Source organism: Columba livia, chromosome 4 (assembly GCF_036013475.1).
Source record: "Columba livia isolate bColLiv1 breed racing homer chromosome 4, bColLiv1.pat.W.v2, whole genome shotgun sequence".
Lineage (NCBI taxonomy): Eukaryota > Metazoa > Chordata > Aves > Columbiformes > Columbidae > Columba > Columba livia.
This window is the reverse complement of record NC_088605.1, coordinates 9,590,009-9,599,522: the sequence shown is the minus strand read 5'-3', so window position 1 is coordinate 9,599,522 and position 9,514 is coordinate 9,590,009.

The following is a 9,514-nucleotide window of genomic DNA, read 5'->3' as shown; positions in this document are numbered from 1 at the left end:
CCCCCTGCCCAGAGAGCAGGACCTTTCTCTTATCTCCATACAGATAAAGCAGCTGGTGGCAAAGGGCACTTCCTCACCGTTGGCAAATTCGGTCAGTCTTGGCAGCACATTTAGTCCTTGACCTTCCCTGCGGTCTGTGCAGATGCAGAAATCAGGGCAGGCTGGATCTCCCAGGCAGAAGCGAGCACCCCCAGTGGGGATGGGACAGGCAGCACCAGGTATCCCGCAGCCACTGCGGATGTTCAGCCCTTGCCCAACCACGCACCCCTGGAGCAGGGCACTGCTTTAAAGAACCCCAAAAACCTTTCTGGCCCAAAGGAATAATGAACACAGGGGATATTTTTCCACTAACCTTTCCTTACATCTCTTCTTCAGTGCATGAGCCTGGTTCTTCAGGGGAATATAAGGCACTCTGTCTCTTCTGGGTGAGAAAAGAAGCATCTTTATTCCATTTTAAAAATGACCTTATGGAAATAGGGTTGTGCCTTGCTTTTCTGTTGTCCGGGTTGGTCTGAAGCATTCTTCTTGTCCCTTCTCCAAAAACCGGACAAAGCAGCCAAGGACAGAGGAACATTCCCTGAGCTTGTGTGGGTGCAGAAGGGTGCCTGGTCTGGATGCCAGGTAGAGAGTTAAATGAGATTTTGGCATTGGGGGACAGAAACTACAGCCTTTGAAAGCAAAAAGATCATCCCTGCTGCTCCCTTTACTCTGTTGACTTTGTTTGCTTTGCATGAATGGTTACTGGGCTGGCATGTGGTCAGGTAAAAAAAATATCTCTTGGCACTTTGAGATGAGGAAACTCATCCAGTGTTAAAAGGAGGTGGTGAGGGGCTCTGAGGTGCATCTTTCTCCTGGGAGAGGGAAGAGATGCTCCCATGGGGACCTGAGTGGTGCCCAACAGCCCTGCTGTATCTGAGACACATAAAGCTCCATGTCTGCTAGTACTTGAACCGATGTTAATTAAAGCATTTTAATGAGGATGTTCTGAGAACTGCATGTTAGTCTGTGCATGCCCTTCATGAAATATTAAACATCTCTGCCCTTTCAGCAGCGTCCTTCTCCCCAGAAGGTCTTCCTACAAATGGGGTTTGACACTCCTGATAATTTTGGAGCTAAAGAAACCTAGAGAATTAATCATCTACAAAAATCTTAATGTGATCTTTGATGTTGCAGTCAAAGGAGCACATGCCAGAAAATGTTTTGCTCTCTTCAGTTTGTACTCTGGTTGTGTTTGTTGTTATTTTCCCATCAGGCACAACAACAAGCAGCTGATTAACTCATTAGCCAAGAGCATCAAAGCGCAGGGTGAGAGCGTGAATTCTGCTCCTGCCGCTCTTCGCAGCTCGGTGGTTTCTGCAGGACCCTCTGAGGTACAAAAACTCATCTCAGTTACTCGCGGACAGAAGCGCACCCTGTCTTTCTCAAGTCTTTTCTCCATACTTAGGGACCACGGCAGTACCGGAGCATCTCAGCCTCTGTCCAAGGGGACAACCCAAGCTGCAGCTTACATGTTCATCACCCAGCAGACAGAGGTAGCCCCACAGTGTGGGTTCCCTCCTCCTCCCTGAAAAACACCCTATCCTATGCCAGGAGCTCCTCAGGACCACATCATGGGCAGGGGGTCTCCTGCAGAGAGCCACACACACGGAACAGTGAGGGAAAGTGCTACATGGTGATGCTCCAGTTTGAGAGGCCAAGCACCACTTGGTGGACAGGTGATGTAAAGAGCACACATGCACATTTTCGTAGCTGCTCCTAACTATTCAGCTTGCTGAAGTTGCAGGAGCAACTGGTAATGTTGTGTTTCTCTTGTAGGTTCAGGTCATGTGGAATTATGCTCCAGGTCTGGCAAAGGCACTAGTCTGCATCTGAGTGCTGCTGCCTTGGGTTGAAGGCCACCAAGGTGTTTTCTCCCTTAAGTGGTGTGCTCCATCACAGTGTGGCTATTGCCCAGCCTTGAAAAGACCAGCAATGGCCCTGATCTCACTGGTGGTGGGTAAAATGACCTGTCTTCTGTATATACCTGCAGCCCTTCAGAAAGAAAGGATTAGCAGTTTGTTGCACTCATGGTAAAATCTTGCAGACCCAAGTATCTGTCTGTGCAAGCCCTATGGATGTGACACAAGAGCACAGCAAGCCCATGGCCTCCCAGGAGTGATCCCGTGCAGCAGTCACCCAAGAAATGGCCAGCAGGTACCCATCAGGTGCCCAACGTGTCTCTTGTTTTCCACCTCCTCTCACTCCTGCCCCAAGGTTGTGGCCTCCTGCCCTCTCTCCTCTTCACCTCCAACATATATGTCCATTTACACCCCACCAGCCTCTGCCTCCTCCTTGCTTGCATCCCTCGAGCCAGCCAGCACCTTGGCCCAAGATGTGTGAAGCCCAACAGGACCAAGCTGGCTCTGCCAAGGGGCCTCACCACACTCTGCCAAAGCTTCTTACTTTGGCTTTAGCAGCCTTCTAAAACCTCCACCACCCATTAGGCGTTAAGTGTCCACCCCACCCACAACAACTGTGGTTTGCCTGGCTTCCTTGAACATCTCTTCTAATGGGAATCACCACAGTCCATTGGGGCTTGAATGCAACCCAACAATATCTTGCAGCTATGCACAGGAGCCTCCTGAGCTGCTGAACAGTCAGTATTTGTCACAGAATCACAGAATCAACTGGGTTGGAAAAGACCTCAGAGATCATCGAGTCCAACCCTTGGTCCAACTCTAGTCCGTTTACTAGATCATGGCACTAAGCGCCATGTCCAATCTCAGTTTAAAAACCTCCAGGGACGGCGAGACCACTACTTTCCTGGGCAGCCATTCCAATGCCTGACCACTCTCTCTGTAAAGAATTTCTTTCTAATATCCAGCCTAAATTTCCCCTGGCAGAGTTTAAGCCCATGCCCCCTTGTCCTATTGCTAACTGCCTGGGAGAAGAGACCAATCCCCACCTGGCTATAACTTCCCTTCAGGTAGTTATATTGGCAATACTGGCTTCAGGTCCATTATGCATGGCACCGTCATGAAGGGAAAAGATCAGATTTTGCACCTGCAGAGCTGAAAAGGACTCATAGCTTAGCTCCTTGTTTTAATCCTAGAGCAAAGTTTTTTGCAAGGAGACTGCTCGTGCTGGCAGCACTGGGGATCAAAGCTGTTCCTGGAGAACTTATCAGAAAGGCTGATGGGTTGGTCACCTAACCAATGGCAAAGCGAAGGAGAGGAGCCTGACAGGATTAAAGTGTTTGTACATCAGTGAATCTCCCAAGTCCCAGCCCTGGCAATGGCGCTGCTGCTGAGCTGCTGGTTCTCCAGGGATCCTCTCTCTCCTGCAGCCCAGCCAGCCTGTGGTTCATTTAGCACTGAGCGAAAAATCAAACACTGAGGCCCTTTGTTTTGCAAATCTGCGACACAAACAGGCCTCTTTGCAAAGACCTGTGTGCACTTGCACACCCACCACGGGCTTAGTTTGCACCTGAAACCCTCTGCTGACATGGTGCTCCATGGAAGGAGACAGAATCCCAAGTGAAGTCATGCGAGGAAACAGTTGTGTTTTTTTGGCTTTATATGAGGAGCTGCCACAGTGCTCCCGAGAAATAGATATCCAACAGCAAGCCACAGGCGGTATGAGATGACAGATACATGTTTAAATAATGTCTTTATTCCAGTTCAGCTGAAAAAATAATTATTGAATTTGGGTCTTAAGCCAAGAAGTACCTTTGTTTCTGAGTGCTCATTGATTAAAACATCGTGTGCTTTCGGCTTGGTTCTAATAAAGATGCTACATTGCCCTTCACACAGAGCATTAAAATAATATCTTTATTTGGAAGGAGAGAGGAATTCAGAAGAGTGACCTTAATGTTTCTTGAGATTTGAAGAATTTCACCGAGCCTGGAGAAACTCCTACTTCTAAATGCAGGGATTTCTGTTAGAACAGGAAGTTTCTCTTGCATTGTTATCCAGCAAAACAAGCTCTGGATTATATTTAACTCCATTCATTCAGCACAATGAAAAGTAAGGCTCCAGCAAATTTCCTTAAGCAAGTTTATTAATAAGCACTGGTTGTTTGGTGGCTGGTCATTTCTAGGTGGCTGGGGAAGGTAAGATATGCAGGACAACCTCCCTTCCTCCTCTGAACCAGCTTCCCAGTGGACTCGACTCCTCAAAGCACTTTATAACCTTCACTGGGTACCTGTGCAAGCCTGGCAGCCTAAATATTGTCCCAGGTACATCTTTCAACCCTGTCCTGGTCATTCATGCTTGCTGGCCCATGCTTCACTGGAGGTGCAAACAAACCATCGAGGGCAGTTTAGCAGCTTCTAAGCTGGAGGAAAACAATGTTTCCATGGGTCTCAACTACAGGTTCAACGCAGTTCTGTGTAAAACTCCTAATGCTGCGGCTGCTGGGCTGGAGGAAGCCACACTCGCTGCAGGTGCTGCAATGAGAGCGAAGACTCCCAGTATGGGAACACATGTTGAAGCCACACACAAGTCAGGTCAGCGAGGGCAGCTATAGCCAGGCTGTAATTAATTCCTGGCCACATCCATTGCTTTCTGTGTATCAAAAGACAAATCGCTTGGCGTGTGTCTCTGCTGAGGACTAGAAAACAGACTTAAGGTGGATTTGTGCCTGACAAACTTCATGACCCATAACTTTCCATCCATTTTGCTGGCTCTCACTTGGTCTTAAAGTATCTGTAGTGTGTTTAGGATGCGCTGAGCTCAACATTTTCAGTCTGTGCCCAACTGATTTAGATCACGGGTCTTGAAGTTCGGGCTCGCCCTAAAGGAGTGAGGTCCCTACCACCCACCCACATTTGTAGTCATCAAGGGGGCAGCTCTAGAGCTGAGTGTCCCTGCAACTCTTTCAGCAGTGGCATACACTTCCCTTTAGGCCCTGAGCAAAATTCAGGCAATAAGCTATCTTGGTTTTGCGTAGACAGGAAAAACTAGTTGCTTTCCTCCCACTAGGAGTGATGGTGAGGAAGGGAGTGGAGTGTGGTTCTCCAAAAACAAAGTGCAGCAATATGTGGCTGTGCTCTCCCCATCTAGAAGCCGTGGCAGGGTCCCTTCACAAGTTATGGGCACAAGGGAAGAAAGGACCTGGGAAGCAATATATAGCAACCACAAACCATCACAGTTGGGGGGTCAAATGCAGAGGAAGGAGTAATGTTAGTCTAACTTTTCCCTACAAACTGTAGAAGTCCACGTACAAGAAGTAAAAATTACCTGGTACTCTGGAAACCAAACACCAGTCCTGGGAAGGTGGTGGTCAGCATGGCCACGGGTCCTTTACTGGAACAGCTGTGCCCGCCTTGGCTCCTTCGGTGCCCATCACATCAGCAGTCACTGAGACTTCCCAAAGCTCAGTAGTTGGCACCTTTCAGCCTGCAAACCCAGGCACTGCTGCAAGGCGCGTTTCAGCCAGATCTGGAAGATCTCGGCCAAAAGTATGGCAAACAAACTTAACTTTTCCTAAGGACAGCTGAGACTGTGCCACCAGAGCACGGCATCTTCAAACCAGGCACAAAGGAGGTAGGTAAAGCCACCTAAGCCAGGCAAATGTTGTAGAAGCAAGTTATAGAAGTATTAAAATATTAAGCCACAGAAATTCTTGAACTTTTAGTCATTTTTTAATGTATGTGTATGGTTGGCACTGCTCTGTTATTCCTGCCAAGCACTCAATTAGCACTTGAGTTAATAAGATGGTTTAATGACTGTTAAATTAATCAACAACTCTGACACTGCTTTCCAGTGTTTTCCATGGGAAAGATATTCTTTCAGCCCAATTGCTATGTTATCATTGTCGCTAATTATTTGTGTTTATTATCTTTAATATGCTTATTTGATTTCATGTAAAATTAGATGCAGTGATAGGGGATGTAATTTGGTATTTTTCTCTAATGTGCTGAACAGATGAGGATTAGAGCTTCACAGCTATGAGAAAATGAGTCCTTATAAGCATTTGTTCAAACAGAAATCACAGAGCCTTTTTGACGACTGTCATACTTGCTTTGATTTGCTCTTCATCAATGCTTTTGCGAGTTTGTTCACAGAAAGCTTTGCCAAAACAAAATAATTGCTAAGAAAGGCGAAAACATGTAGTAGCCCAGGAATACCTGTGAATATGTTTGGACTGACCTGTGCCACAGCTGCTGTTTCTTCTGGTGGTCTCACAGTGATCCAGGCGGGAAAATAACAATATTTTGGGGGTTAGCTCATCAGTCACTCAAAACAACTAGTGTACTATAAATAGAAGGGAAACAGCAAGTAAAAACAATATGCAGTATGTCCTAAAAAAATAGGGATTTAGAGCTGTTTAATCCTGAAAAATTAAAAGAACAAAACAAAACACATGACCTGCGGGTAGTTCACAGCTCTGCCCTGGCTGGGGCGGTGGGGATGACGGTCTCCCACCCAGGCTGGATTGCTGTGGGTCTCGGTCTGCGATACCTCCCAGCTCCCTTCAACCTGATGCTTCTGAGTGGAATAGCCTCAGGCTGGAGCTGCGCTAAGAGAAATGAAAAGCTTTCATAAAATTATGTCATGTGCTGAATGTGCCAGCCTGTCGTGTAATAATAGCTAAAACTTTCTGTAATTAAAACAAGTAGCTAGTTATGGTGTCTGACTATGATCAAAGCTCTTTTGTCTGGTTTGACAGTTGGCACATGTGAAAGATTTTGGCTTACATGGAAAATACTGTTGTGGTTTTTCTCTTGGTTTTAAATGGCAAAAGACATACATCTCGGATTATCCCTAAACTGAAAGAAAACAGTAACGGGAAACTGCGAACCAGAATGTGCATGACGTAAAATGTCTACGATTTCTGGCAGAAGCAGCTCCTCTCCCCAGCCGTCAGGCCTTCGCAGCAGTTGACCCATTTCTGCAATGCAAATGGTTCTATCAGGTCATTTTATATTTCTGCAGAGATGGGAATAAAGCTCTTGAGAAGATTCCCAAATGTCCTGCACTGCCTTTTTAAAATAAGAATTGCTTTTGCATAACAAATATTTGTCTGAATTGTGACAAACCAATTGTCTCCTATTAGAGGATTTATTTTTTCATTACTTGGCTTGTAATTGTTTTGAGACATATTATGGATAATAGCTGCTTTCTGTTCACAAGAGAAACCTACATTATTTTTCCATATTCATGTTTGGTATCTGTATTACAAAATAAAGGGCTGGGTGAGTAAATATAAACTGCTTTTGCCCTCAAATTCTGATTCATCTCAAAAAAAACAAAACAAAACAAAAACCCAAACTAATCCAGAATTCCTTTTGCATCTCTGAAAACATCTACTTCCGCTTAGCAGTCTCTGGGAGGATAAATATGAAAAAGTTTTACAAAAAAAACAGATGTGAACTGATTGGCTGAGGAACATCAGCCAATAATATGATGTTTTACACATTAAGCAACAAAACATCATCTGAGTGAAGTGGCCAGCTGAGCATCAGGGTTTTTCCATCCCTTCCCCCGAAGTTCTGAGGTACATTGTGTGAAGATTTGCTTCTTCCACATCATGTGTGCAATTATGTCTTTTTGTGCTTCCTGTAATTTCAAATTATGACCTGTGAACTCAGTGGGCACAGGCTGAATACTCCCCAAGTTCAGCTATGTTTGATGTGGGTTGTCTTCTTATCTTGGTGAGGGCTGGCAGAATGGGTTCAACCTTCAAGTGCCACTCTGCATGCAAGCGTGCCTACACCCTGCCACTCCTGACCAGAGATCTTTCTACCTTTCCAGCCTATCAGAGATGACAGGAAATCCTCCTCATTTGGATATCTGGCTAATCTTCAGTCATCTTGGGCTACCTTTGCTTCAGACAGCAGGACTTCAGTGTGAATGGTTGGAATCCACCTCTTCAGTCTGTTGTCCTTGGAGCAGCTTCAACTCCATGGCTGGTGCTTTTGGACCTGGAGCAGACTGGTCCCTGGAGGCTTAGCCAACAGCTACTGCCAAATCCTGCTGACCCCTGTGAGAATCTCCAGTGGTTTGTACCTTGGTAATACCCCATGTCAGACTGCACCTTCTCCACTTGTAACCTTGGTTCATACAGCATTGTCTACAGAATGACCCATCCTTATTTTCTCTTGGGTGTGTGACAATTGCTCTTTTGGTGTATGAGGAGGAGATGCTTCCCAAGCATAGAGACAGCCATCCAGGGTGCTAGTGTGATGTGCTCATGTGGGCATTTCAGTGGCACAAGACCTTTGGTCATTACAAAAATAAACCTTCAGCTCAAACATTATGAGCCACAGCATTGTGCAGGCTGCAGGCAAAGGTGTCATTAACATATCCAGGGACATTTCCTCCAGGTGACGACAGACAGTATTACCATCATCTGCAATACCAACAAGCAATGTGCTGTGACATTCCCCCGTCCCTGGCAGGAAGCTGGTGACCTATGGAGCTTTCCTATTAGATTAATTTATCCACAGCTCACCTTCAGCAAGTGCTTTTAATTGACAACCTGAGTGATTTACCTCTCACAGAAGATGAGCACCGGCATCTTGTAGACCACTTTCTTGGACTGGAGGCATTTGGAAAAAAACATATTTAATGCAGATGTCAATGCAGAAGAGTCGAACTTGCTGTCCTCAAAAAGGAAGGGGTCAAAGGCTGTGGTTGAACCTGTTTCTGCTCTTATGCTCAGTCTGATTGCCTGAATGTGGCTACCTTGGGCCCGCTACTGGGATTTCCATTGCCTATTTCAAAGAGCTCTGTTGGATTCCACCTCTCTTTGCTGCAGAGCTCTGGATCCAGGCTTGTCCCCAGCTCCTCATGGCATTCACACCAGGCGGCTCTCACCATCAGGGCATGCCTGCTCCCTTCTGTAAAAGAACTTTTCACTAGTAGCAGAATTGGACAAGAGACATTTACTTGGCACAATATACTTGACTTTTAGCTGGCGGTCTTACATGCCAAAGGTGAAAGACCTTGGTCTCTGCTGTGGCTTGGTCAAAGTCCATATGCAGCCTCAAATGGATGGAGCATTGGTATTTTTACATCTCTCCATCCTGAGATCTCATCAACGATGATGAATATTTTCCCTTTGTCTGTAGGTACAGGAAAGAGGGAAGGTCCCTCACCCAAATCCCCATCACACTGGGTGTTTGTCTACTCATTGTGTGAATGTACATGTTGACTATACACACACTTCTAACCTTGCTTACCATAACCAGCCTCTCTTTTTGCACACAGAGGCTTCCGTGGAGTTATCTCAAGTCCTCAGGGATTGATTCCACTTAATGATAAAACAAACTATTTGTGTTACTACTATTATAGTATGAAGTGTTTCTCAATATTCTATTGTCTCACACCAGGATATGGCTAAGTAGGAGAAAGATGGAAGCTGTATTTCAAGCTGGGCAGGGGAAAACTAGGCTATAATTTGCATGGTTGCACAAGGTAAAAGGATGCACTGTGCAGTTTAGCACTTTCACAAGCTAAGGAACTTGAGAGCAGAAAGGTTCCCTGAAACCCAAAAGCTGGAAAAAGTGTTGCTATTTTGCACCATTTAA